The sequence below is a fragment of the Pseudophryne corroboree genome, unplaced genomic scaffold, assembly GCF_028390025.1.
Source record: "Pseudophryne corroboree isolate aPseCor3 unplaced genomic scaffold, aPseCor3.hap2 scaffold_1321, whole genome shotgun sequence".
Taxonomy (NCBI): domain Eukaryota; kingdom Metazoa; phylum Chordata; class Amphibia; order Anura; family Myobatrachidae; genus Pseudophryne; species Pseudophryne corroboree.
In genome coordinates, this window is record NW_026967947.1 from 81104 (window position 1) to 101764 (window position 20661).

The window sequence follows — 20661 nt, forward strand, 5'->3', positions numbered from 1 at the left end:
AGGGCCGCTGCTCAGGCACATCTCTGTCAAGTAAAGGAGATTCAACTGAGGCAGCACAAGGGAACTCTCATCTGGGGACAACAACTCCAGGGAGAACACACATTTTCAGATGAACATGGGAGGGCAGAAGGCTGCCTAATACTGAAGCACCCCCAAACAACAAACCAAATGCAACAACTAGTGCAAGCATTCCTGGGGGAAGGCCTGCAGCAGATGGATTTGAATATGGTGATGTCATCCAAGCAGTGAGTCAAAGTTGGCTTCAACCCTCGTCTGCATATGAAAAGAGAAAAGGGGCGTGCAGGGCATGGCGGCCTTTTGCGGCGCTTGGATGACCCCTAGTTTGCATTAAACGCCTCCACCCTCCTTCGGTGTGGGGCTCATGTTGGCTATGCCCCAGCCCCTGAAGCATTCAAGCTGATTTCTTGCAGCAGCTGAGCACTGTAACAGCTCCAGAGCTGCTCTGTAAGGCAAGTAAAAGGGTGTGGGCCCTGCAGCACTACCTGTAGTTCGCATTGTGCGTTGGAAGGCACATATTAAGCAGACGGGAGAAGTCAGGATAGTGCGCAAGGGCATAGAAGGGAGCGGCTCAAGAAAAGAGAAGTGGAAACAGACAGCAAACTAGGCTGGAGAGAGACCTGAGACAAAAAGATCTGAATTATACGAGAGCCGACCAGGGGAAACACAAATTATGCAGTCAAGTTTCCCACATTTGGGGAAATCACAGGAACAGCACACCCAGAGTGCAATGGGTGAGCCTTGCCCTGGTAGAAGCACCTTCCTGATCATAGTATCTCACCTGGCAGGTAAGTAGGAGTTGGGCTAGAGCTGGGGAGGGTCGCTGCTCGGGCACCCCCCTGTCAAGTGAAGGAGATCCAACTGAGGCAGCACAAGGGAACTCTCGAAAGAAGAACAAGGCTAGAGGAAGGTCTGAGACAATGAAATCTGACTTTTACCAGAGCTGACCAGAGGAAAGCACAAACACAGTCCCCCACTACCATAAATAATGCAGTCAAGTTTCCCACATTTGGGGAAATCACAGGGGTCAGCATACCCAGAATGCAATGAATGAACCTCACCCTGGGAGAACAATCTTCATGACCATGGTATCTCCTATGCAAAATAAGTATGATTTGGGATAGGGCTGGGGGGGGCCGCTGCTCAGGCACATCTCTGTCAAGTAAAGGAGATTCAACTGAGGCAGCACAAAGGAACTCTCATCTGGGGACAACAACTGCAGGGAGAACACATATTTTCAGATGAACATGGGAGGGCAGAAGGCTACCTAATACTGAAGCACCCCCAAACAACAATCAAAATGCAACAACTAGTGCAAGCATTCCTGGGGGAAGGTCTGCAGAAGACGGATTTGCATACGGTGATGTCATCCAAGCAGTGGGCCAAAGTTGGCTTCAACCCTCGTCTGCATATGAAAAGAGAAAAGGGGCGTGCAGGGCATGGCAGCCTTTTTCGGCGCTTGGATGACCCCTAGTTCGCATTAAACGCCTCCACCCTCCTTCGGTGTGGGGCTCATGTTGGCTATGCCCCAGCCCCTGAAGCATTCAAGCTGATTTCTTGCAGCAGCTGGGCACTGTAACAGCTCCAGAGCTGCTCTGTAAGGCAAGTAAAAGGGTGTGGGCCCTGCAGCACTACCTGTAGTTTGCATTGTGAATTGTAAGGCACAAAGTAAGCAGACGGGAGGAGAAGTCAGGATAGTGCACAAGGGTATAGAAGGGAGGGGCTCAAGAAAAAAGAAGTGGAAACAGACAGCAAACTAGGCTGGAGAGAGACCTGAGACAAATAGATCTGAATTATATGAGAGCCGACCAGGGGAAATACAAATTATGCAGTCAAGTTTCCCACATTTGGGGAAATCACTGGGGCAGCACACCCAGAGTGCAATGGGTGATCCTTGCCCTGGGAGAAGCAACTTCATGATCATAGTATCTCACCTGGCAGGTAAGTAGGATTTGGGCTACAGCTGGGGAGGGTCGCTGCTCGGGCACCCCCCATGTCAAGTGAAGGAGATCCAACTGAGGCAGCACAAGGAATCTCTCGAAAGAAGAACAAGGCTAGAGGAAGATCTGAGACAAATAAATCTGACTTTTACCAGAGCTGACCAGAGGAAAGAACAAACACAGTCCCCCACTACCACAAATAATGCAGTCGAGTTTCCCACATTTGGGGAAATCATACGGGTCAGCATACCCAGAATGCAATGAATGAACCTCACCCTGGGAGAACAATCTTCATGACCATGGTATCTCCTATGCAAAATAAGTATGATTTGGGATAGGGCTGGGGAGGGCCGCTGCTCAGGCACATCTCTGTCAAGTAAAGGAGATTCAACTGAGGCAGCAGAAGGGAACTCTTATCTGGGGACAACAACTGCAGGGAGAACACATATTTTCAGATGAACATGGGAGGGCAGAAGGCTACCTAATACTGAAGCACCCCCAAACAACAAACCAAATGCAACAACTAGTGCAAGCATTCCTGGGGGAAGGCCTGCAGCAGATGGATTTGCATATGGTGATGTCATCCAAGCAGTGGGTCAAAGTTGGCTTCAACCCTCGTCTGCATATGAAAAGAGAAAAGGGGCGTGCAGGGCATAGCAGCCTTTTTCGGCGCTTGGATGACCCCTAGTTCGCATTAAACACCTCCACCCTCCTTTGGTGTGGGGCTCATGTTGGCTATGCCCCAGCCCCGAAGCATTCAAGCTGAGTTCTTGCAGCAGCTGGGCACTGTAACAGCTCCAGAGCTGCTCTGTAAGGCAAATAAAAGGGTGTGGGACCTGCAGCACTACCTGTAGTTCGCATTGTGCATTGGAAGGCACAAAGTAAGCAGACGGGAGAAGTCAGGATAGTGCGCAAGGGCATAGAAGGGAGCGGCTCAAGAAAAGAGAAGTGGAAACAGACAGCAAAGTAGGCTGGAGAGAGACCTGAGACAAAGAGATCTGAATTATACGAGAGCCGACCAGGGAAAACACAAATTATGCAGTCAAGTTTCCCACATTTGGGGAAATCACAGGAGCAGCACACCCAGAGTGCAATGGGTGAGCCTTGCCCTGGGAGAAGCACCTTCCTGATCATAGTATCTCACCTGGCAGGTAAGTAGGAGTTGGGCTAGAGCTGGGGAGGGTCGCTGCTCGGGCACCCCCCTGTCAAGTGAAGGAGATCCAACTGAGGCAGCACAAGGGAACTCTCGAAAGAAGAACAAGGCTAGAGGAAGATCTGAGACAAAAAAATCTGACTTTTACCAGAGCTGACCAGAGGAAAGAACAAACACAGTCCCCCACTACCACAAATAATGCAGTCGAGTTTCCCACATTTGGGGAAATCACAGGGGTCAGCATACCCAGAATGCAATGAATGAACCTCACCCTGGGAAAACAATTTTCATGACCATGGTATCTCCTATGCAAAATAAGTATGATTTGGGATAGGGCTGTGGAGTGCCGCTGCTCAGGCACATCTCTGTCAAGTAAAGGAGATTCAACTGAGGCAGCACAAGGGAACTCTCATCTGGGGACAACAACTGCAGGGAGAACACATATTTTCAGATGAACATGGGAGGGCAGAAGGCTACCTAATACTGAAGCACCCCCAAACAACAAACCAAATGCAACAACTATTGCAAGCATTCCTGGGTGAAGGCCTGCAGCAGATGGATTTGCATATGGTGATGTCATCCAAGCAGTGGGTCAAAGTTGGCTTCAACCCTCGTCTGCATATGAAAAGAGAAAAGGGGCGTGCAGGGCATGGCAGCCTTTTTCGGCGCTTGGATGACCCCTAGTTCGCATTAAACACCTCCACCCTCCTTCGGTGTGGGGCTCGTGTTGGCTATGCCCCAGCCCCTGAAGCATTCAAGCTGATTTCTTGCAGCAGCTGGGCACTGTAACAGCTCCAGAGCTGCTCTGTAAGGCAAGTAAAAGGGCGTGGGCCCTGCAACACTACCTGTAGTTCGCATTGTGCGTTGGAAGGCACAAATTAAGCAGACGGGAGAAGTCAGGATAGTGCGCAAGGGCATAGAAGGGAGCGGCTCAAGAAAAGAGAAGTGGAAACAGACAGCAAACTAGGCTGGAGAGAGACCTGAGACAAAGAGATCTGAATTATACGAGAGCCGACCAGGGGAAACACAAATTATGCAGTCAAGTTTCCCACATTTGGAGAAATCACAGGAGCAGCACACCAAGAGTGCAATGGGTGAGCCTTGCCCTGGGAGAAGCACCTTCATGATCATAGTATATCACCTGGCAGGTAAGTAGGAGTTGGGCTAGAGCTGGGGAGGGTCGCTGCTCGGGCACCCCCCTGTCAAGTGAAGGAGATCCAACTGAGGCAGCACAAGGGAACTCTCGAAAGAAGAACAAGGCTAGAGGAAAATCTGAGACAAAGAAATCTGACTTTTACCAGAGCTGACCAGAGGAAAGAACAAACACAGTCCCCCACTACCACAAATAATGCAGTCGAGTTTCCCACATTTGGGGAAATCATACGGGTCAGCATACTCAGAATGCAATGAATGAACCTCACCCTGGGAGAACAATCTTCATGACCATGGTATCTCCTATGCAAAATAAGTATGATTTGGGATAGGGCTGGGGAGAGTCGCTGCTCGGGCACCCCCCTGTCAAGTGAAGGAGATCCAACTGAGGCAGCACAAGGAATCTCTCGAAAGAAGAACAAGGCTAGAGGAAGATCTGAGACAAATAAATCTGACTTTTACCAGAGCTGACCAGAGGAAAGAACAAACACAGTCCCCCACTACCACAAATAATGCAGTCGAGTTTCCCACATTTGAGGAAATCATACGGGTCAGCATAGCCAGAATGCAATGAATGAACCTCACCCTGGGAGAACAATCTTCATGACCATGGTATCTCCTATGCAAAATAAGTATGATTTGGGATAGGGCTGGGGAGGGCCGCTGCTCAGGCACATCTCTGTCAAGTAAAGGAGATTCAACTGAGGCAGCACAAGGGAACACTCATCTGGGGACAACAACTGCAGGGAGAACACATATTTTCAGATGAACATGGGAGGGCAGAAGGCTACCTAATACTGAAGCACCCCCAAACAACAAACCAAATGCAACAACTAGTGCAAGCATTCCTGGGGGAAGGCCTGCAGCAGATGGATTTGCATATGTTGATGTCATCCAAGCAGTGGGTGAAAGTTGGCTTCAACCCTCGTCTGCATATGAAAAGAGAAAAGGGGCGTGCAGGGCATGGCAGCCTTTTTCGGCGCTTGGATGACCCCTAGTTCGCATTAAACACCTCCACCCTCCTTCGGTGTGGGGCTCATGTTGGCTATGCCCCAGCCCCGAAGCATTCAAGCTGAGTTCTTGCAGCAGCTGGGCACTGTAACAGCTCCAGAGCTGCTCTGTAAGGCAAATAAAAGGGTGTGGGACCTGCAGCACTACCTGTAGTTCGCATTGTGCATTGGAAGGCACAAAGTAAGCAGACGGGAGAAGTCAGGATAGTGCGCAAGGGCATAGAAGGGAGCGGCTCAAGAAAAGAGAAGTGGAAACAGACAGCAAAGTAGGCTGGAGAGAGACCTGAGACAAAGAGATCTGAATTATACGAGAGCCGACCAGGGAAAACACAAATTATGCAGTCAAGTTTCCCACATTTGGGGAAATCGCAGGAGCAGCACACCCAGAGTGCAATGGGTGAGCCTTGCCCTGGGAGAAGCACCTTCCTGATCATAGTATCTCACCTGGCAGGTAAGTAGGAGTTGGGCTAGAGCTGGGGAGGGTCGCTGCTCGGGCACCCCCCTGTCAAGTGAAGGAGATCCAACTGAGGCAGCACAAGGGAACTCTCGAAAGAAGAACAAGGCTAGAGGAAGATCTGAGACAAAAAAATCTGACTTTTACCACAGCTGACCAGAGGAAAGAACAAACATAGTCCCCCACTACCACAAATAATGCAGTCGAGTTTCCCACATTTGGGGAAATCACAGGGGTCAGCATACCCAGAATGCAATGAATGAACCTCACCCTGGGAGAACAATTTTCATGACCATGGTATCTCCTATGCAAAATAAGTATGATTTGGGATAGGGCTGTGGAGTGCCGCTGCTCAGGCACATCTCTGTCAAGTAAAGGAGATTCAACTGAGGCAGCACAAGGGAACTCTCATCTGGGGACAACAACTGCAGGGAGAACACATATTTTCAGATGAACATGGGAGGGCAGAAGGCTACCTAATACTGAAGCACCCCCAAACAACAAACCAAATGCAACAACTATTGCAAGCATTCCTGGGTGAAGGCCTGCAGCAGATGGATTTGCATATGGTGATGTCATCCAAGCAGTGGGTCAAAGTTGGCTTCAACCCTCGTCTGCATATGAAAAGAGAAAAGGGGCGTGCAGGGCATGGCAGCCTTTTTCGGCGCTTGGATGACCCCTAGTTCGCATTAAACACCTCCACCCTCCTTCGGTGTGGGGCTCGTGTTGGCTATGCCCCAGCCCCTGAAGCATTCAAGCTGATTTCTTGCAGCAGCTGGGCACTGTAACAGCTCCAGAGCTGCTCTGTAAGGCAAGTAAAAGGGCGTGGGCCCTGCAACACTACCTGTAGTTCGCATTGTGCGTTGGAAGGCACAAATTAAGCAGACGGGAGAAGTCAGGATAGTGCGCAAGGGCATAGAAGGGAGCGGCTCAAGAAAAGAGAAGTGGAAACAGACAGCAAACTAGGCTGGAGAGAGACCTGAGACAAAGAGATCTGAATTATACGAGAGCCGACCAGGGGAAACACAAATTATGCAGTCAAGTTTCCCACATTTGGAGAAATCACAGGAGCAGCACACCAAGAGTGCAATGGGTGAGCCTTGCCCTGGGAGAAGCACCTTCATGATCATAGTATATCACCTGGCAGGTAAGTAGGAGTTGGGCTAGAGCTGGGGAGGGTCGCTGCTCGGGCACCCCCCTGTCAAGTGAAGGAGATCCAACTGAGGCAGCACAAGGGAACTCTCGAAAGAAGAACAAGGCTAGAGGAAAATCTGAGACAAAGAAATCTGACTTTTACCAGAGCTGACCAGAGGAAAGAACAAACACAGTCCCCCACTACCACAAATAATGCAGTCGAGTTTCCCACATTTGGGGAAATCATACGGGTCAGCATACTCAGAATGCAATGAATGAACCTCACCCTGGGAGAACAATCTTCATGACCATGGTATCTCCTATGCAAAATAAGTATGATTTGGGATAGGGCTGGGGAGAGTCGCTGCTCGGGCACCCCCCTGTCAAGTGAAGGAGATCCAACTGAGGCAGCACAAGGAATCTCTCGAAAGAAGAACAAGGCTAGAGGAAGATCTGAGACAAATAAATCTGACTTTTACCAGAGCTGACCAGAGGAAAGAACAAACACAGTCCCCCACTACCACAAATAATGCAGTCGAGTTTCCCACATTTGAGGAAATCATACGGGTCAGCATAGCCAGAATGCAATGAATGAACCTCACCCTGGGAGAACAATCTTCATGACCATGGTATCTCCTATGCAAAATAAGTATGATTTGGGATAGGGCTGGGGAGGGCCGCTGCTCAGGCACATCTCTGTCAAGTAAAGGAGATTCAACTGAGGCAGCACAAGGGAACACTCATCTGGGGACAACAACTGCAGGGAGAACACATATTTTCAGATGAACATGGGAGGGCAGAAGGCTACCTAATACTGAAGCACCCCCAAACAACAAACCAAATGCAACAACTAGTGCAAGCATTCCTGGGGGAAGGCCTGCAGCAGATGGATTTGCATATGTTGATGTCATCCAAGCAGTGGGTGAAAGTTGGCTTCAACCCTCGTCTGCATATGAAAAGAGAAAAGGGGCGTGCAGGGCATGGCAGCCTTTTTCGGCGCTTGGATGACCCCTAGTTCGCATTAAACACCTCCACCCTCCTTCGGTGTGGGGCTCATGTTGGCTATGCCCCAGCCCCGAAGCATTCAAGCTGAGTTCTTGCAGCAGCTGGGCACTGTAACAGCTCCAGAGCTGCTCTGTAAGGCAAATAAAAGGGTGTGGGACCTGCAGCACTACCTGTAGTTCGCATTGTGCATTGGAAGGCACAAAGTAAGCAGACGGGAGAAGTCAGGATAGTGCGCAAGGGCATAGAAGGGAGCGGCTCAAGAAAAGAGAAGTGGAAACAGACAGCAAAGTAGGCTGGAGAGAGACCTGAGACAAAGAGATCTGAATTATACGAGAGCCGACCAGGGAAAACACAAATTATGCAGTCAAGTTTCCCACATTTGGGGAAATCGCAGGAGCAGCACACCCAGAGTGCAATGGGTGAGCCTTGCCCTGGGAGAAGCACCTTCCTGATCATAGTATCTCACCTGGCAGGTAAGTAGGAGTTGGGCTAGAGCTGGGGAGGGTCGCTGCTCGGGCACCCCCCTGTCAAGTGAAGGAGATCCAACTGAGGCAGCACAAGGGAACTCTCGAAAGAAGAACAAGGCTAGAGGAAGATCTGAGACAAAAAAATCTGACTTTTACCACAGCTGACCAGAGGAAAGAACAAACATAGTCCCCCACTACCACAAATAATGCAGTCGAGTTTCCCACATTTGGGGAAATCACAGGGGTCAGCATACCCAGAATGCAATGAATGAACCTCAACCTGGGAGAACAATTTTCATGACCATGGTATCTCCTATGCAAAATAAGTATGATTTGGGATAGGGCTGGGGAGGGCCGCTGCTCAGGCACATCTCTGTCAAGTAAAGGAGATTCAACTGAGGCAGCACAAGGGAACTCTCATCTGGGGACAACAACTGCAGGGAGAACACATGTTTTCAGATGAACATGGGAGGGCAGAAGGCTACCTAATACTGAAGCACCCCCAAACAACAAACCAAATGCAACAACTAGTGCAAGCATTCCTGGGGGAAGGCCTGCAGCAGATGGATTTGCATATGGTGATGTCATCCAAGCAGTGGGTCAAAGTTGGCTTCAACCCTCGTCTGCATATGAAAAGAGAAAAGGGGCGTGCAGGGCATGGCAGCCTTTTTTGGCGCTAGGATGACCCCTAGTTCGCATTAAACACCTCCACCCTCCTTCGGTGTGGGGCTCATGTTGGCTATGCCCCAGCCCCGAAGCATTCAAGCTGATTTCTTGCAGCAGCTGGGCACTGTAACAGCTCCAGAGCTGCTCTGTAAGGCAAGTAAAAGGGCGTGGGCCCTGCAGCACTACCTGTAGTTCGCATTGTGCATTGGAAGGCACAAATTAAGCAGACGGGAGAAGTCAGGATAGTGCGCAAGGGCATAGAAGGGAGCGGCTCAAGAAAAGAGAAGTGGAAACAGACAGCAAACTAGGCTGGAGAGAGACCTGAGACAAAGAGATCTGAATTATACGAGAGCCGACCAGGGGAAACACAAATTATGCAGTCAAGTTTCCCACATTTGGAGAAATCACAGGAGCAGCACACCCAGAGTGCAATGGGTGAGCCTTGCCCTGGGAGAAGCACCTTCATGATCATAGTATATCACCTGGCAGGTAAGTAGGAGTTGGGCTAGAGCTGGGGAGGGTCGCTGCTCGGGCACCCCCCTGTCAAGTGAAGGAGATCCAACTGAGGCAGCACAAGGGAACTCTCGAAAGAAGAACAAGGCTAGAGGAAGATCTGAGACAAAAAAATCTGACATTTACCAGAGCTGACCAGAGGAAAGAACAAACGCAGTCCCCCACTACCACAAATAATGCAGTCGAGTTTCCCACATTTGGGGAAATCACAGGGGTCAGCATACCCAGAATGCAATGAATGAACCTCACCCTGGGAGAACAATCTTCATGACCATATTATCTCCTATGCAAAATAAGTATGATTTGGGATAGGGCTGGGGAGGGCCGCTGCTCAGGCACATCTCTGTCAAGTAAAGGAGATTCAACTGAGGCAGCACAAGGGAACTCTCATCTGGGGACAACAACTGCAGGGAGAACACATATTTTCAGATGAACATGGGAGGGCAGAAGGCTACCTAATACTGAAGCACCCCCAAACAACAAACCAAATGCAACAACTAGTGCAAGCATTCCTGGGGGAAGGCCTGCAGCAGATGGATTTGCATATGGTGATGTCATCCAAGCAGTGGGTCAAAGTTGGCTTCAACCCTCGTCTGCATATGAAAAGAGAAAAGGGGCGTGCAGGGCATGGCAGCCATTTTCGGCGCTTGGATGACCCCTAGTTCGCATTAAACACCTCCACCCTCCTTCGGTGTGGAGCTCATGTTGGCTATGCCCCAGCCCCGAAGCATTAAAGCTGATTTCTTGCAGCAGCTGGGTACTGTAACAGCTCCAGAGCTGCTCTGTAAGGCAAGTAAAAGGGCGTGGGCCCAGCAGCACTACCTGTAGTTTGCATTGTGCGTTGGAAGGCACAAATTAAGCAGACGGGAGAAGTCAGGATAGTGCGCAAGGGCATAGAAGGGAGCGGCTCAAGAAAAGAGAAGTGGAAACAGACAGCAAACTAGGCTGGAGAGAGACCTGAGACAAAGAGATCTGAATTATACGAGAGCCGACCAGGGGAAACACAAATTATGCAGTCAAGTTTCCCACATTTGGAGAAATCACAGGAGCAGCACACCCAGAGTGCAATGGGTGAGCCTTGCCCTGGGAGAAGCACCTTCATGATCATAGTATATCACCTGGCAGGTAAGTAGGAGATGGGCTAGAGCTGGAGAGGGTCGCTGCTCGGGCACCCCCCTGTCAAGTGAAGGAGATCCAACTGAGGCAGCACAAGGAATCTCTCGAAAGAAGAACAAGGCTAGAGGAAGATCTGAGACAAATAAATCTGACTTTTACCAGAGCTGACCAGAGGAAAGAACAAACACAGTCCCCCACTACCACAAATAATGCAGTCGATTTTCCCACATTTGGGGAAATCATACGGGTCAGCATACCCAGAATGCAATGAATGAACCTCACCCTGGGAGAACAATCTTCATGACCATGGTATCTCCTATGCAAAATAAGTATGATTTGGGATAGGGCTGGGGAGGGCCGCTGCTCAGGCACATCTCTGTCAAGTAAAGGAGATTCAACTGAGGCAGCACAAGGGAACTCTCATCTGGGGACAACAACTGCAGGGAGAACACATATTTTCAGATGAACATGGGAGGGCAGAAGGCTACCTAATACTGAAGCACCCCCAAACAACAAACCAAATGCAACAACTAGTGCAAGCATTCCTGGGGGAAGGCCTGCAGCAGATGGATTTGCATATGGTGATGTCATCCAAGCAGTGGGTCAAAGTTGGCTTCAACCCTCGTCTGCATATGAAAAGAGAAAAGGGGCGTGCAGGGCATGGCAGCCTTTTTCGGCGCTTGGATGACCCCTAGTTCGCATTAAACACCTCCACCCTCCTTCGGTGTGGGGCTCATGTTGGCTATGACCCAGCCCCGAAGCATTCAAGCTGATTTCTTGCAGCAGCTGGGCACTGTAACAGCTCCAGAGCTGCTCTGTAAGGCAAATAAAAGGGTGTGGGACCTGCAGCACTACCTGTAGTTCGCATTGTGCGTTGGAAGGCACAAAGTAAGCAGACGGGAGGAGAAGTCAGGATAGTGCACAAGGGTATAGAAGGGAGGGGCTCAAGAAAAAAGAAGTGGAAACAGACAGCAAACTAGGCTGGAGAGAGACCTGAGACAAAGAGATCTGAATTATACGAGAGCCGACCAGGGGAAACACAAATTAGGCAGTCAAGTTTCCCACATTTGGGGAAATCACAGGAGCAGCACACCCAGAGTGCAATGGGTGAGCCTTGCCCTGGGAGAAGCACCTTCCTGATCATAGTATCTCACCTGGCAGGTAAGTAGGAGTTGGGCTAGAGCTGGGGAGGGTCGCTGCTCGGGCACATCCCTATCAAGTGAAGGAAATCCAACTGAGGCAGCACAAGTGAACTCTCGAAAGAAGAACAAGGCTAGAGGAAGATCTGAGACAAAGAAATCTGACTTTTACCAGAGCTGACCAGAGGAAAGCAAAAACACAGTCCCCCACTACCACAAATAATGCAGTCGAGTTTCCCACATTTGGGGAAATCACAGGGGTCAGCATACCCAGAATGCAATGAATGAACCTCACCCTGGGAGAACAGTCTTCATGACCATGGTATCTCCTATGCAAAATAAGTATGATTTGGGATAGGGCTGGGGAGGGCCGCTGCTCAGGCACATCTCTGTCAAGTAAAGGAGATTCAACTGAGGCAGCACAAGGGAACTCATCTGAGGACAACAACTGCAGGGAGAACACATATTTTCAGATGAACATGGGAGGGCAGAAGGCTACCTAATACTGAAGCACCCCCAAACAACAAACCAAATGCAACAACTAGTGCAAGCATTCCTGGGGGAAGGCCTGCAGCAGATGGATTTGCATATGGTGATGTCATCCAAGCAGTTGGTCAAAGTTGGCTTCAACCCTCGTCTGCATATGAAAAGAGAAAAGGGGCGTGCAGGGCATGGCAGCCTTTTTCGGCGCTTGAATGACCCCTAGTTCGCATTAAACACCCCCACCCTCCTTCGGTGTGGGGCTCATGTTGGCTATGCCCCAGCCCCTGAAGCATTCAAGCTGATTTCTTGCAGCAGCTGGGCACTGTAACAGCTCCAGAGCTGCTCTGTAAGACAAGTAAAAGGGTGTGGGCCCTGCAGCACTACCTGTACTTTGCATTGTGCATTGTAAGGCACTAAGTAAGCAGACGGGAGGAGAAGTCAGGATAGTGCACAAGGGTCTAGAAGGGAGGGGCTCAAGAAAAAAGAAGTGGAAACAGACAGCAAACTAGGCTGGAGAGAGACCTGAGACAAAGAGATCTGAATTATATGAGAGCTGACCAGGGGAAACACAAATTATGCAGTCAAGTTCCCCACATTTGGGGAAATCGCAGGAGCAGCACACCCAGAGTGCAATGGGTGATCCTTGCCCTGGGAGAAGCAACTTCATAATCATAGTATCTCACCTGGCAGGTAAATAGGAGTTGGGCTAGAGCTGGGGAGGGTCGCTGCTCGGGCACCCCCCTGTCAAGTGAAGGAGATCCAACTGAGGCAGCACAAGGGAACTCTCGAAAGAAGAACTAGGCTAGAGGAAAATCTGAGACAAATAAATCTGACTTTTACCAGAGCTGACCAGAGGAAAGCACAAACACAGTCCCCCCCTACCACAAATAATGCAGTCGAGTTTCCCACATTTGGGGAAATCACAGGGGTCAGCATACCCAGAATGCAATGAATGAACCTAACCCTGGGAGAACAATCTTCATGACCATGGTATCTCCTATGCAAAATAAGTATGATTTGGGATAGGGCTGGGGAGGGCCGCTGCTCAGAAACATCTCTGTCAAGTAAAGGAGATTCAACTGAGGCAGCACAAGGGAACTCTCATCTGGGGACAACAACTCCAGGGAGAACACAAATTTTCAGATGAAAATGGGAGGGCAGAAGGCTGCCTAATACTGAAGCACCCCCAAACAACAAACCAAATGCAACAACTAGTGCAAGCATTCCTGGGGGAAGGCCTGCAGCAGATGGATTTGCATATGGTGATGTCATCCAAGCAGTGAGTCAAAGTTGGCTTCAACCCTCGTCTGCATATGAAAAGAGAAAAGGGGCGTGCAGGGCATGGCGGCCTTTTGCGGCGCTTGGATGACCCCTAGTTCGCATTAAACGCCTCCACCCTCCTTCGGTGTGGGGCTCATGTTGGCTATACCCCAGCACCTGAAGCATTCAAGCTGATTTCTTGCAGCAGCTGGGCACTGTAACAGCTCCAGAGCTGCTCTGTAAGGCAAGTAAAAGGGTGTGGGCCCTGCAGCACTACCTGTAGTTCGCATTGTGCGTTGGAAGGCACAAATTAAGCAGACGGGAGAAGTCAGGATAGTGCGCAAGGGCATAGAAGGGAAAGGCTCAAGAAAAGAGAAGTGGAAACAGACAGCAAACTAGGCTGGAGAGAGACCTGAGACAAAGAGATCTGAATTATACGAGAGCCGACCAGGGGAAACACAAATTATGCAGTCAAGTTTCCCACATTTGGAAAAATCTCAGGAGCAGCAGACCCAGAGTGCAATGGGTGAGCCTTGCCCTGGGAGAAGCAACTTCATGATCATAGTATCTCACCTGGCAGGTAAGTAGGAGTTGGGCTAGAGCTGGGGAGGGTCGCTGCTCGGGCACCCCCCTGTCAAGTGAAGGAGATCCAACTGAGGCAGCACAAGGAATCTCTCGAAAGAAGAACAAGGCTAGAGGAAGATCTGAGACAAATAAATTTGACTTTTACCAGAGCTGACCAGAGGAAAGAACAAACACAGTCCCCCACTACCACAAATAATGCAGTCGAGTTTCCCACATTTGGGGAAATCATACGGGTCAGCATACCCAGAATGCAATGAATGAACCTCACCCTGGGAGAACAATCTTCATGACCATGGTATCTTCTATGTAAAATAAGTATGATTTGGGATAGGGCTGGGGAGGGCCGCTGCTCAGGCACATCTCTGTCAAGTAAAGGAGATTCAACTGAGGCAGCACAAGGGAACTCTCATCTGGGGACAACAACTGCAGGGAGAACACATATTTTCAGATGAACATGGGAGGGCAGAAGGCTACCTAATACTGAAGCACCCCCAAACAACAAACCAAATGCAACAACTAGTGCAAGCATTCCTGGGGGAAGGCCTGCAGCAGATGGATTTGCATATGGTGATGTCATCCAAGCAGTGGGTCAAAGTTGGCTTCAACCCTCGTCTGCATATGAAAAGAGAAAAGGGGCGTGCAGGGCATGGCAGCCTTTTTCGGCGCTTGGATGACCCCTAGTTCGTATTAAACACCTCCACCCTCCTTCGGTGTGGGGCTCGTGTTGGCTATGCCCCAGCCCCGAAGCATTCAAGCTGATTTCTTGCAGCAGCTGGGCACTGTAACAGCTCCAGAGCTGCTCTGTAAGGCAAATAAAAGGGTGTGGGACCTGCAGCACTACCTGTAGTTCGCATTGTGCGTTGGAAGGCACAAAGTAAGCAGATGGGAGAAGTCAGGATAGTGCGCAAGAGCATAGAAGGGAGCGGCTCAAGAAAAGAGAAGTGGAAACAGACAGCAAGCTAGGCTGGAGAGAGACCTGAGACAAAGAGATCTGAATTATACGAGAGCCGACCAGGGGAAACACAAATTATGCAGTCAAGTTTCCCACATTTGGGGAAATCGCAGGAGCAGCACACCCAGAGTGCAATGGGTGAGCCTTGCCCTGGGAGAAGCACCTTCATGATCATAGTATCTCACCTGGCAGGTAAGTAGGAGTTGGGCTAGAGCTGGGGAGGGTCGCTGCTCGGGCACCCCCCTGTCAAGTGAAGGAGATCCAACTGAGGCAGCACAAGGGAACTCTCGAAAGAAGAACAAGGCTAGAGGAAGATCTGAGACAAAGAAATCTGACTTATACCAGAGCTGACCAGAGTAAAGTACAAACACAGTCCCCCACTACCACAAATAATGCAGTCGAGTTTCCCACATTTGGGGAAATCACAGGGGTCAGCATACCCAGAATGCAATGAATGAACCTCACCCTGGGAGAACAGTCTTCATGACCATGGTATCTCCTATGCAAAATAAGTATGATTTGGGATAGGGCTGGGGAGGGCCGCTGCTCAGGCACATCTCTGTCAAGTAAAGGAGATTCAACTGAGGCAGCACAAGGGAACTCTCATCTGGGGACAACAACTGCAGGGAGAACACATATTTTCAGATGAACATGGGAGGGCAGAAGGCTGCCTAATACTGAAGCACCCCCAAACAACAAACCAAATGCAACAACTAGTGCAAGCATTCCTGGGGGAAGCCTGCAGCAGATGGATTTGCATATGGTGATGTCATCCAAGCAGTGGGTCAAAGTTGGCTTCAACCCTCGTCTGCATATGAAAAGAGAAAAGGGAGTGCAGGGCATGGCAGCCTTTTGCAGCACTTGGATGACCCCTAGTTCGCATTAAACATCTCCACCCTCCTTCGGTGTGGGGCTCATGTTGGCCATGCCCCAGCCCCTGAAGCATTCAAGCTGATTTCTTGCAGCAGCTGGGCACTGTAACAGCTCCAGAGCTGCTCTGTAAGGCAAATAAAAGGGTGTGTGACCTGCAGCACTACCTGTAGTTCGCATTGTGCGTTGGAAGGCACAAAGTAAGCAGATGGGAGAAGTCAGGATAGTGCGCAAGGGCATAGAAGTGAGCGGCTCAAGAAAAGAGAAGTGGAAACAGACAGCAAACTAGGCTGGAGAGAGACCCGAGACAAAGAGATCTGAATTATATGAGAGCCGACCAGGGGAAACACAAATTATGCAGTCAAGTTTCCCACATTTGGGGAAATCACAGGGGCAGCACACCCAGAGTGCAATGGGTGATCCTTGCCCTGGGAGAAGCAGCTTCATGATCATAGTATCTCACCTGGCAGGTAAGTAGGAGTTGGGCTAGAGCTGGGGAGGGTCGCTGCTCGGGCACCCCCCTGTCAAGTGAAGGAGATCCAACTGAGGCAGCACAAGGGAACTCTCGAAAGAAGAACAAGGCTAGAGGAAGATCTGAGACAAAGAAATCTGACTTTTACCAGAGCTGACCAGAGGAAAGCACAAACACAGTCCCCCACTACCACAAATAATGCAGTCGAGTTTCCCACATTTGTGGAAATCACAGGGGTCAGCATACCCAGAATGCAATGAATGAACCTCACCCTGGGAGAACAGTCTTCATGACCATGGTATCTCCTATGCAAAATAAGTACGATTTGGGATAGGGCTGGGGAGGGCCGCTGCTCAGGCACATCTCTGTCAAGTAAAGGAGATTCAACTGAGGCAGCACAAGGGAACTCTCATCTGGGGACAACAACTGCAGGGAGAACACATATTTTCAGATGAACATGGGAGGGCAGAAGGCTACCTAATACTGAAGCACCCCCAAACAACAAACAAAATGCAACAACTAGTGCAAGCATTCCTGGGGGAAGGCCTGCAGCAGATGGATTTGCATATGGTGATGTCATCCAAGCAGTGGGTCAAAGTTGGCTTCAACCCTCGTCTGCATATGAAAAGAGAAAAGGGGCGTGCAGGGCATGGCAGCCTTTTTCGGCGCTTGGATGACCCCTAGTTCGCATTAAACATCTCCACCCTCCTTCGGTGTGGGGCTCATGTTGGCTATGCCCCAGCCCCTGAAGCATTCAAGCTGATTTCTTGCAGCAGCTGGGCACTGTAACAGCTCCAGAGCTGCTCTGTAAGGCAAATAAAAGTGTGTGGGACCTGCAGCACTACCTGTAGTTCGCATTGTGCGTTGGAAGGCACAAAGTAAGCAGACGGGAGAAGTCAGGATAGTGCGCAAGGGCATAGAAGGGAGCAGCTCAAGAAAAGAGAAGTGGAAACAGACAGCAAACTAGGCTGGAGAGAGACCTGAGACAAAGAGATCTGAATTATATGAGAGCTGACCAGGGGAAACACAAATTATGCAGTCAAGTTTCCCACATTTGGGGAAATCGCAGGAGCAGCACACCCAGAGTGCAATGGGTGATCCTTGCCCTGGGAGAAGCAACTTCATGATCATAGTATCTCACCTGGCAGGTAAGTAGGAGTTGGGCTAGAGCTGGGGAGGGTCGCTGCTCGGGCACCCCCCTGTCAAGTGAAGGAGATCCAACTGAGGCAGCACAAGGGAACTCTCGAAAGAAGAACAAGGCTAGAGGAAGATCTGAGACAAAGAAATCTGACTTTTACCAGAGCTGACCAGAGGAAAGCACAAACACAGTCCCTCACTACCACAAATAATGCAGTCCAGTTTCCCACATTTGGGGAAATCACAGGGGTCAGCATACCCAGAATGCAATGAATGAACCTCACCCTGGGAGAACAATCTTCATGACCATGGTATCTCCTATGCAAAATAAGTATGATTTGGGATAGAGCTGGGGAGGGCCGCTGCTCAGGCACATCTCTGTCAAGTAAAGGAGATTCAACTGAGGCAGCACAAGGGAACTCTCATCTGGGGACAACAACTGCAGGGAGAACACATATTTTCAGATGAACATGGGAGGGCAGAAGGCTGCCTAATACTGAAGCACCCCCAAACAACAAACCAAATGCAACAACTAGTGCAAGCATTCCTGGGGGAAGGCCAGCAGCAGATGGATTTGCATATGGTGATGTCATCCAAGCAGTGGGTCAAAGTTGGCTTCAACCCTCATCTGCATATGAATAGAGAAGAGGGGCGTGCAGGGCATGGCGGCCTTTTGCGGCGCTTGGATGACCCCTAGTTCGCATTAAACACCTCCACCCTCCTTCGGTGTGGGGCTCATGTTGGCTATGCCCCAGCCCCTGAAGCATTCAAGCTGATTTCTTGCAGCAGCTGGGCACTGTAACAGCTCCAGAGCTGCTCTGTAAGGCAAGTAAAAGGGTGTGGGCCCTGCAGCACTACCTGTAGTTCGCATTGTGCGTTGGAAGGCACAAAGTAAGCAGACGGGAGGAGAAGTCAGGATAGTGCACAACGGTATAGAAGGGAGGGGCTCAAGAAAAAAGAAGTGGAAACAGACAGCAAACTAGGCTGGAGAGAGACCTGAGACAAAGAGATCTGAATTATATGAGAGCCGACCAGGGGTAACACAAATTACGCAGTCAAGCTTCACACATTTGGGGAAATCGCAGGATCAGCACACCCAGAGTGCAATGGGTGATCCTTGCCCTGGGAGAAGCACCTACATGATCATAGTATCTCACCTGGCAGGTAAGTAGGAGTTGGGCTAGAGCTGGGGAGGGTCGCTGCTCGGGCACCCCCCTGTCAAGTGAAGGAGATCCAACTGAGGCAGCACAAGGAAACTCTCGAAAGAAGAACAAGGCTAGAGGAAGATCTGAGACAAAGAAATCTGACTTTTACCAGAGCTGACCAGAGGAAAGAACAAACACAGTCCCCCACTACCACAAATAATGCAGTCGAGTTTCCCACATTTGTGGAAATCACAGGGGTCAGCATACCCAGAATGCAATGAATGAACCTCACCCTGGGAGAACAATCTTCATGACCATGGTATCTCATATGCAAAATAAGTATGATTTGGGATAGGGCTGGGGAGGGCCGCTGCTCAGGCACATCTCTGTCAAGTAAAGGAGATTCAACTGAGGCAGCACAAGGGAACTCTCATCTGGGGACAACAACTGCAGGGAGAACACATATTTTCAGATGAACATGGGAGGGCAGAAGGCTACCTAATACTGAAGCACCCCCAAACAACAAACAAAATGCAACAACTAGTGCAAGCATTCCTGGGGGAAGGCCTGCAGCAGATGGATTTGCATATGGTGATGTCATCCAAGCAGTGGGTCAAAGTTGGCTTCAACCCTCGTCTGCATATGAAAAGAGAAAAGGGAGTGCAGGGCATGGCAGCCTTTTGCAGCACTTGGATGACCCCTAGTTCGCATTAAACATCTCCACCCTCCTTCGGTGTGGGGCTCATGTTGGCCATGCCCCAGCCCCTGAAGCATTCAAGCTGATTTCTTGCAGCAGCTGGGCACTGTAACAGCTCCAGAGCTGCTCTGTAAGGCAAATAAAAGGGTGTGTGACCTGCAGCACTACCTGTAGTTCGCATTGTGCGTTGGAAGGCACAAAGTAAGCAGATGGGAGAAGTCAGGATAGTGCGCAAGGGCATAGAAGTGAGCGGCTCAAGAAAAGAGAAGTGGAAACAGACAGCAAACTAGGCTGGAGAGAGACCCGAGACAAAGAGATCTGAATTATATGAGAGCCGACCAGGGGAAACACAAATTATGCAGTCAAGTTTCCCACATTTGGGGAAATCACAGGGGCAGCACACCCAGAGTGCAATGGGTGATCCTTGCCCTGGGAGAAGCAGCTTCATGATCATAGTATCTCACCTGGCAGGTAAGTAGGAGTTGGGCTAGAGCTGGGGAGGGTCGCTGCTCGGGCACCCCCCTGTCAAGTGAAGGAGATCCAACTGAGGCAGCACAAGGGAACTCTCGAAAGAAGAACAAGGCTAGAGGAAGATCTGAGACAAAGAAATCTGACTTTTACCAGAGCTGACCAGAGGAAAGCACAAACACAGTCCCCCACTACCACAAATAATGCAGTCGAGTTTCCCACATTTGTGGAAATCACAGGGGTCAGCATACCCAGAATGCAATGAATGAACCTCACCCTGGGAGAACAGTCTTCATGACCATGGTATCTCCTATGCAAAATAAGTACGATTTGGGATAGGGCTGGGGAGGGCCGCTGCTCAGGCACATCTCTGTCAAGTAAAGGAGATTCAACTGAGGCAGCACAAGGGAACTCTCATCTGGGGACAACAACTGCAGGGAGAACACATATTTTCAGATGAACATGGGAGGGCAGAAGGCTACCTAATACTGAAGCACCCCCAAACAACAAACAAAATGCAACAACTAGTGCAAGCATTCCTGGGGGAAGGCCTGCAGCAGATGGATTTGCATATGGTGATGTCATCCAAGCAGTGGGTCAAAGTTGGCTTCAACCCTCGTCTGCATATGAAAAGAGAAAAGGGGCGTGCAGGGCATGGCAGCCTTTTTCGGCGCTTGGATGACCCCTAGTTCGCATTAAACATCTCCACCCTCCTTCGGTGTGGGGCTCATGTTGGCTATGCCCCAGCCCCTGAAGCATTCAAGCTGATTTCTTGCAGCAGCTGGGCACTGTAACAGCTCCAGAGCTGCTCTGTAAGGCAAATAA

General features: G+C 50.0%; 31 non-coding genes and 5 pseudogenes across 31 annotated transcripts; all 36 read right to left on the minus strand.

The window, feature by feature from the left end:
• Positions 1-651: 651 nt before the first annotated feature.
• On the minus strand, positions 652-814 carry LOC134994706 (U1 spliceosomal RNA). The gene has a single exon (XR_010197678.1). It is a non-coding gene; the product is annotated as a U1 spliceosomal RNA (small nuclear RNA).
• A 152-nt stretch (positions 815-966) lies between these two features.
• Positions 967-1130, minus strand: LOC134994676 (U1 spliceosomal RNA). The gene has a single exon (XR_010197658.1). It is a non-coding gene; the product is annotated as a U1 spliceosomal RNA (small nuclear RNA).
• Positions 1131-1832: 702 nt separating this feature from the next.
• LOC134994725 (U1 spliceosomal RNA) lies at positions 1833-1967 on the minus strand (annotated as a pseudogene).
• Positions 1968-2120: 153 nt separating this feature from the next.
• Positions 2121-2284, minus strand: LOC134994762 (U1 spliceosomal RNA). Its single transcript, XR_010197723.1, has one exon. It is a non-coding gene; the product is annotated as a U1 spliceosomal RNA (small nuclear RNA).
• A 670-nt stretch (positions 2285-2954) lies between these two features.
• LOC134994686 (U1 spliceosomal RNA) lies at positions 2955-3117 on the minus strand. Its single transcript, XR_010197665.1, has one exon. It is a non-coding gene; the product is annotated as a U1 spliceosomal RNA (small nuclear RNA).
• Positions 3118-3269: 152 nt separating this feature from the next.
• On the minus strand, positions 3270-3433 carry LOC134994709 (U1 spliceosomal RNA). The gene has a single exon (XR_010197681.1). It is a non-coding gene; the product is annotated as a U1 spliceosomal RNA (small nuclear RNA).
• A 671-nt stretch (positions 3434-4104) lies between these two features.
• LOC134994734 (U1 spliceosomal RNA) lies at positions 4105-4267 on the minus strand. Its single transcript, XR_010197696.1, has one exon. It is a non-coding gene; the product is annotated as a U1 spliceosomal RNA (small nuclear RNA).
• A 152-nt stretch (positions 4268-4419) lies between these two features.
• LOC134994751 (U1 spliceosomal RNA) lies at positions 4420-4583 on the minus strand. The gene has a single exon (XR_010197712.1). It is a non-coding gene; the product is annotated as a U1 spliceosomal RNA (small nuclear RNA).
• A 152-nt stretch (positions 4584-4735) lies between these two features.
• LOC134994672 (U1 spliceosomal RNA) lies at positions 4736-4899 on the minus strand. Its single transcript, XR_010197654.1, has one exon. It is a non-coding gene; the product is annotated as a U1 spliceosomal RNA (small nuclear RNA).
• A 670-nt stretch (positions 4900-5569) lies between these two features.
• LOC134994679 (U1 spliceosomal RNA) lies at positions 5570-5732 on the minus strand. Its single transcript, XR_010197661.1, has one exon. It is a non-coding gene; the product is annotated as a U1 spliceosomal RNA (small nuclear RNA).
• A 152-nt stretch (positions 5733-5884) lies between these two features.
• Positions 5885-6048, minus strand: LOC134994756 (U1 spliceosomal RNA). Its single transcript, XR_010197717.1, has one exon. It is a non-coding gene; the product is annotated as a U1 spliceosomal RNA (small nuclear RNA).
• A 671-nt stretch (positions 6049-6719) lies between these two features.
• Positions 6720-6882, minus strand: LOC134994735 (U1 spliceosomal RNA). The gene has a single exon (XR_010197697.1). It is a non-coding gene; the product is annotated as a U1 spliceosomal RNA (small nuclear RNA).
• A 152-nt stretch (positions 6883-7034) lies between these two features.
• LOC134994752 (U1 spliceosomal RNA) lies at positions 7035-7198 on the minus strand. Its single transcript, XR_010197713.1, has one exon. It is a non-coding gene; the product is annotated as a U1 spliceosomal RNA (small nuclear RNA).
• Positions 7199-7350: 152 nt separating this feature from the next.
• Positions 7351-7514, minus strand: LOC134994673 (U1 spliceosomal RNA). Its single transcript, XR_010197655.1, has one exon. It is a non-coding gene; the product is annotated as a U1 spliceosomal RNA (small nuclear RNA).
• Positions 7515-8184: 670 nt separating this feature from the next.
• LOC134994680 (U1 spliceosomal RNA) lies at positions 8185-8347 on the minus strand. The gene has a single exon (XR_010197662.1). It is a non-coding gene; the product is annotated as a U1 spliceosomal RNA (small nuclear RNA).
• A 152-nt stretch (positions 8348-8499) lies between these two features.
• On the minus strand, positions 8500-8663 carry LOC134994781 (U1 spliceosomal RNA). Its single transcript, XR_010197742.1, has one exon. It is a non-coding gene; the product is annotated as a U1 spliceosomal RNA (small nuclear RNA).
• A 670-nt stretch (positions 8664-9333) lies between these two features.
• LOC134994708 (U1 spliceosomal RNA) lies at positions 9334-9496 on the minus strand. Its single transcript, XR_010197680.1, has one exon. It is a non-coding gene; the product is annotated as a U1 spliceosomal RNA (small nuclear RNA).
• A 152-nt stretch (positions 9497-9648) lies between these two features.
• On the minus strand, positions 9649-9812 carry LOC134994698 (U1 spliceosomal RNA). Its single transcript, XR_010197677.1, has one exon. It is a non-coding gene; the product is annotated as a U1 spliceosomal RNA (small nuclear RNA).
• A 670-nt stretch (positions 9813-10482) lies between these two features.
• LOC134994710 (U1 spliceosomal RNA) lies at positions 10483-10645 on the minus strand. Its single transcript, XR_010197682.1, has one exon. It is a non-coding gene; the product is annotated as a U1 spliceosomal RNA (small nuclear RNA).
• Positions 10646-10797: 152 nt separating this feature from the next.
• Positions 10798-10961, minus strand: LOC134994763 (U1 spliceosomal RNA). The gene has a single exon (XR_010197724.1). It is a non-coding gene; the product is annotated as a U1 spliceosomal RNA (small nuclear RNA).
• Positions 10962-11634: 673 nt separating this feature from the next.
• On the minus strand, positions 11635-11797 carry LOC134994697 (U1 spliceosomal RNA). Its single transcript, XR_010197676.1, has one exon. It is a non-coding gene; the product is annotated as a U1 spliceosomal RNA (small nuclear RNA).
• A 152-nt stretch (positions 11798-11949) lies between these two features.
• Positions 11950-12113, minus strand: LOC134994738 (U1 spliceosomal RNA). Its single transcript, XR_010197700.1, has one exon. It is a non-coding gene; the product is annotated as a U1 spliceosomal RNA (small nuclear RNA).
• A 693-nt stretch (positions 12114-12806) lies between these two features.
• LOC134994723 (U1 spliceosomal RNA) lies at positions 12807-12948 on the minus strand (annotated as a pseudogene).
• Positions 12949-13100: 152 nt separating this feature from the next.
• Positions 13101-13264, minus strand: LOC134994765 (U1 spliceosomal RNA). The gene has a single exon (XR_010197726.1). It is a non-coding gene; the product is annotated as a U1 spliceosomal RNA (small nuclear RNA).
• A 671-nt stretch (positions 13265-13935) lies between these two features.
• On the minus strand, positions 13936-14098 carry LOC134994736 (U1 spliceosomal RNA). Its single transcript, XR_010197698.1, has one exon. It is a non-coding gene; the product is annotated as a U1 spliceosomal RNA (small nuclear RNA).
• A 152-nt stretch (positions 14099-14250) lies between these two features.
• LOC134994674 (U1 spliceosomal RNA) lies at positions 14251-14414 on the minus strand. Its single transcript, XR_010197656.1, has one exon. It is a non-coding gene; the product is annotated as a U1 spliceosomal RNA (small nuclear RNA).
• A 670-nt stretch (positions 14415-15084) lies between these two features.
• Positions 15085-15247, minus strand: LOC134994681 (U1 spliceosomal RNA). Its single transcript, XR_010197663.1, has one exon. It is a non-coding gene; the product is annotated as a U1 spliceosomal RNA (small nuclear RNA).
• A 152-nt stretch (positions 15248-15399) lies between these two features.
• On the minus strand, positions 15400-15563 carry LOC134994753 (U1 spliceosomal RNA). Its single transcript, XR_010197714.1, has one exon. It is a non-coding gene; the product is annotated as a U1 spliceosomal RNA (small nuclear RNA).
• A 690-nt stretch (positions 15564-16253) lies between these two features.
• On the minus strand, positions 16254-16395 carry LOC134994714 (U1 spliceosomal RNA; annotated as a pseudogene).
• Positions 16396-16547: 152 nt separating this feature from the next.
• On the minus strand, positions 16548-16711 carry LOC134994767 (U1 spliceosomal RNA). Its single transcript, XR_010197728.1, has one exon. It is a non-coding gene; the product is annotated as a U1 spliceosomal RNA (small nuclear RNA).
• Positions 16712-17403: 692 nt separating this feature from the next.
• LOC134994699 (U1 spliceosomal RNA) lies at positions 17404-17545 on the minus strand (annotated as a pseudogene).
• A 152-nt stretch (positions 17546-17697) lies between these two features.
• LOC134994744 (U1 spliceosomal RNA) lies at positions 17698-17861 on the minus strand. Its single transcript, XR_010197705.1, has one exon. It is a non-coding gene; the product is annotated as a U1 spliceosomal RNA (small nuclear RNA).
• A 674-nt stretch (positions 17862-18535) lies between these two features.
• On the minus strand, positions 18536-18698 carry LOC134994726 (U1 spliceosomal RNA). The gene has a single exon (XR_010197688.1). It is a non-coding gene; the product is annotated as a U1 spliceosomal RNA (small nuclear RNA).
• Positions 18699-18850: 152 nt separating this feature from the next.
• Positions 18851-19014, minus strand: LOC134994774 (U1 spliceosomal RNA). The gene has a single exon (XR_010197735.1). It is a non-coding gene; the product is annotated as a U1 spliceosomal RNA (small nuclear RNA).
• A 691-nt stretch (positions 19015-19705) lies between these two features.
• Positions 19706-19847, minus strand: LOC134994715 (U1 spliceosomal RNA; annotated as a pseudogene).
• A 152-nt stretch (positions 19848-19999) lies between these two features.
• Positions 20000-20163, minus strand: LOC134994768 (U1 spliceosomal RNA). Its single transcript, XR_010197729.1, has one exon. It is a non-coding gene; the product is annotated as a U1 spliceosomal RNA (small nuclear RNA).
• Positions 20164-20661: the final 498 nt, after the last annotated feature.